Source organism: Palaemon carinicauda, chromosome 18 (genome assembly GCF_036898095.1).
Source record: "Palaemon carinicauda isolate YSFRI2023 chromosome 18, ASM3689809v2, whole genome shotgun sequence".
NCBI lineage: Eukaryota > Metazoa > Arthropoda > Malacostraca > Decapoda > Palaemonidae > Palaemon > Palaemon carinicauda.
The window spans coordinates 45,987,690-45,992,689 of NC_090742.1; positions in this window are offsets into that span (position 1 = coordinate 45,987,690).

The window sequence follows — 5,000 nt, forward strand, 5'->3', positions numbered from 1 at the left end:
AATTTTCAAACAATGTACGATGTTGAAAGTTCCTTCCAAAATTCCCGAGGGGTGAGATTAGTGTTGTCTGTGATATCTGGAATAAATGCTTCGTGTACAGTTTCCTGAAGTTAGAAATAACTTGTTGGTCCATGAGCAGGAGGAGTGGTGTGGTGTTGGGCGAGAGATAAAGAACCTTGATGAACCTGAATGCATCAAGAATATCCTCTTCGAGACCTGGAGGGTAACCAGGGACATTGTCGAGGACCAAGAGACATTTCAATAGCAGGTTTTTCTCCGCCAAATATTTTTCGACTACCTGACCAAAGCACAGATTAACCCAGTCTGTGAAGAAATGCCGGGAAACCCAAGCCTTATCATTAGCACGCCACATCACTTGCAGTTTTTTTTATTTTTCAAGATCTTTTGGCTCTTGAAAGCACGTGGGTTTTCAGAGTGGTACACCAGCAGTGGCTTGTCCTTACAGTCACCGCTAGCATTGGCACACAAGGTTAGAGTTAACCGGTTCTTCATGGGTTTATGGCTCGGTAGTCTCTTCTCCTCTGCCGTGATGAAAGTCCTCCTGGGCATTTTCTTCCAGAAAGGCCAGTTTCATCGCAGTTAAAGACTGTTTTTGGGATGTTGCCATGTTGTACGATAACCGAGGCAAAGGTTTTGACGGAGTCCGCCGAGGCTTTCGCGTGGGAACTTGCTGCTTCCCCATGCCTCACAACCGGGTGTATTCCAGTCCGTTTCTTGAAATTATCCAGCATACCCCGACTGCTTTTGAAGGTTTCCGGTATCGTCGAAGTCTCCCCTATCTCGGCTGCTTGCTTCCCTTTCAAGTCATCATAGATTCTACTGGCCTTCTCACGTATGATCGTCTCGGTCACGCTATCTGCCACCAACTGTTTCTCCTTTATCCAGATCAAAAGAAGCCTCTCCATCTTGTCGTGAATATCACTATACAGCTTGGAAAGGATGATTACTCCTTTGGAAGGCTCGGTGCTCTTCATAGCATCCTTTTGCTTGGGGATGGTACATATCGTAGATGTACTCCTCTCATATTGGCGGGCCAGCTTAGTCAATCTTACGCCACTCTCATGCCTTGCGATTATTGCATGCTTCGTCTCCATTGTCATCATACGCTTTTTCTTTTCACTATATTTACATATATATATATATATATATATATATATATATATATATATATATATATATATACACACACATTTTATATATAAGGGTAGTATATAAACATTCATAAGGTAGTACGCTGGCCAGGGCACCAGCTATTCGTTGAGATACCACCAATAAAGAGTTATTGTGTCCTTCGACTGGCCAGACATTATTATTATTATTATTATTATTATTATTATTATCATTATCATTATTATTATTATTATTATTATTATTATCATTATTACTTGCTAAGCTACAACCCTAGTTGGAAAAGCATAATGCTATAAGACCGGGTGCCCCATCAGCGAAAATACACCATTGAAGAAAGGAAAAAAGGAAAAATAAAAATTCTAAAAGCAGTAACAACATTAAAATAAATAATTCCTATATAAATTATAAAAACTTTAACAAAAAAGAGGAAGAGAAATAAAATAGTAATGTATGTTCGAGTGTACCCTTAAGCAAGAGAACTCTAACCCAAGACAGTGGAAGACCATGGTACAGAGGCTGTGGCAATACCAAGAATAGAATAATGGTTTGATTTTGGAGTGTCCTTCTAGAAGAGCTGCTTACCATAGCTAAAGAGTTTCTTCTATAGATAGGCAGCTTACGTTGATTTTTCGACTGGATGGGGACAGATCTAACAAAAGTGTGAAATTTTTTCCTAGCTATCTACATCCAAAATACATTCAATTTTTGCTAGGCCCCACGTGCGCAGGTCATACTGACAGGATGTACGTGGCAGAATGCTATTTTTGAGGTATACCACTCCGAGAATAGGGGAAAATTGTCGTTAGATGGAAATTATATGAAATAGTAAGTGGCTTGTTGAAACTCTCAAAAATTGACATAAGCTGCCTAGCTATCTGGTGGTAGATTTATGATGCACAATGGTTATTGTAAATTTCTTTACTACAACAGTGACTCTGAAGATACTCCTAAAGGCATATCTTACATGCATACTTTTATTTGTATGTTTAATGGTTGGACTGAAAGCGTGACCTGGGCTGGAGTGCGTGCGTGATCTGCCAGCAAAAAACCAGGGAGGACCTGAAGTACCCATTGGATGGGCCAGGCACTGGAAATAAAACAGCGCCATAGAAAACTTTCCTGACTAACGTTTGTGCATTCTGCAAAATAGACCGAATACCACAAAAAATGTGTTTCGATGAAGGTATCATCGTTGAAGATTTTGTGGCATATCGGGCAAAGTGGCACAAATGTTGCTGCAGATAATTTGCCAAAGACAAATTACACAGAACTAAACGATAAAGAGAACTGACTTTAGATGACCTAGGATCTGCCACTGATGAGGTGCACCGAAAAGACCGGCAAATTCTGCCAAAATCCTTATGCATTTACTGCGGCAAAGAGGATGGTCATCGACATGAATTCAGAACTTTGGATGCAGATGCGAATACCAGGCGGATGGCCACTGATTTGCAAGACAAAGCTCTGCTTGCAAGGATGTGTGGTGTTAACCTAATTGTCATTGAAGAAAAATGCCACCTGACCTGCCTGACTGAGCTCCGAAATCACCATAGGTCCAAGAAGACAAGAAAGTTTCAAGAATCCAGTGAATCCCAAATTGAGGAGCAAAAAAAATGAGGCTAGAGCCTTTATTGAGCTCACCAGTTCCACTCAGAATTCTGTGGAGGACGGTATCTTTAAATTCAACCTTGTGGATATTCGAAAGTTGTATGAAAGGCGTCTTCAAGACCTTGGTCTTCGAAAGGAAATAAACAATAGCCGATTCAAGGAAAAGATCCTGCAGTACTTCCATCAAGCCCAAGAACAAAGTGATGGAAAACACATTTATTTCATTTGTACAGAGGGAATGCAGCAAATGTTGAAAGAGGCTATGAAATGTGACCATGAAGGAGATGCTGCCATTCTTGCAAAAGCTGCAAAAATAGTTCGCAACGAAATCTCCCAGAGAACTGGATTCCACTTTGATGCGTCGTTTCCGGCCTTCTGTCAAGAACAATCTGTTCCATTGACACTGAAGATGCTTGTTGTGATGCTCCTAAAAGGACCATATGTAAAACAACAGTACTCAAGTGACTCCCAGACATGTCTGACCATTTCTCAGACCATCCTTTTCAACTTCAAGAAGAAAGATCTGCAGCATGAAAATCTCGTCATTCAATGAACTATGAACCACGCTGCCTCTGTATATCGGACTTGACATTCACACCCGCTTGAGGTCCAAGAAGATAGTCACAGAGCTCCATGAACTGGGTCTCAGTGTCAGCTATGATCGTGTCTTGTAGTTGGAAAATCAGGTGGCAACAACAATCTGCTTGTACACCAAGAAAGAAGGCGTTGTGTGCCCACCACAGCTTCGTCTTGGGCTCTTCACAGTAGACGCTGTTGATAATCTGGACCACAACCTCTCCCGCACAACAGCCACAGGTTCTTTCCATGGCACAGGGATTAGTCTGCTTCAGTCTCCAACGAAGACAAACATGGGACAGCCCAGAGGAGCAATCAAACTCCCGGCTCCAGATGCAAAGTAATGCCATGCACTCCCAGAAAGATTCACAGCAGTGCCAACAGTTGCACTCAAGGAAAACACTACAAAAATGCCAAAGCTCAGCAGTGCTGCTCAGTCTAGACCATATGCTATGGCTGCAGGAATACATGGAGAACAACAGAGGCTGAGACAAGCGCTGGAACTCCTCAACAAAGAGAAACTGGAAAAGGGTGATGTTATAGCTTGGTCAGCTTACCATGCAGCACTGCAAGATGACTCACTCCTAAATGACAAACAAGCAGCTCTCGGACACAACTCTTGCCACTTTTTTATGAGAAGACTGCCACAGCTGCAATGATCAAGAAAATGCACAAGAGAAGATATACAAAGGAATCAGGGGAAATGTTGCTGGTCCAAACAAGATCCCTGGAAAGTGGCAAGAGTTTCTCAAGGACTCAGGCAACAAACAAAAACTCTTTGCCCTCCTGTAAGAGAAAGTTGCCACAGCTCAGTTCCCCGATGGAAAAGTAGTTGTCATTACATCAGGCCAGAATGTTCTCATCAAAGGAATGGATCACAGCATGCCAGATAATGATCACGAGGAACTAGACAAAAAGATACTGCTGCATCTGCAAAATGTACTGCAGACTAGATCCTGTGCTTGCTTAGGTCGCACTGTGGACACTGACATCCTCTTCATCAACACTGGAAAGTTCTGCAAGCTTCAAGCAATGTGTCCAGTGGCAGAGATTTGGATTGCTTTCGGCACAGGAAAGAATTTCACGTACTTTCACATCAATGCCATTGCTCTAGCCTTTAGAGAGGAAAAGTCTACAGCCCTCCCCACTTTCCACTTTTCACCGGTTGCGACACGGTCTCTGCCTTTTTTGGCAAAGGAAAAAAGTCTGCATGGGCTGCAAGGAAATGTTATCCTGCAGTAACAGAGGCCCGCCAACTGAGCTCTGTTGATGAGGCCCGCAGAGAGCTGTTTTGCCACAGAGACAAGATGATGATGGAAGCCCTTCCTCCCACACAGGGAGCATTATTACAGTATTCAAACCCTTCTGTCTACCAGGCAAGCATTTGTACAACTGTTGACCACCCCCAGTAGCAAGCACCATCTCCAGAGGGATGGGGCTGGACTCTAGACCAGGGCAGCAAGTCTTGGTTCACTTTTTTTATGACACTGCCGATAGCATCTGAAGCTTGCAGCCAACTAGTCAAATGTGCATGCAGGGGTGCAAGAGGATGTGGCACCAGATGTGGTTGCAGGAAAGGTGGATGGCAATGCACATGACGGTACAAGTGCAGCTGTGACAATTAGATCAATGGATATCGACATGCTTGTACCAGCTGTGGCTGC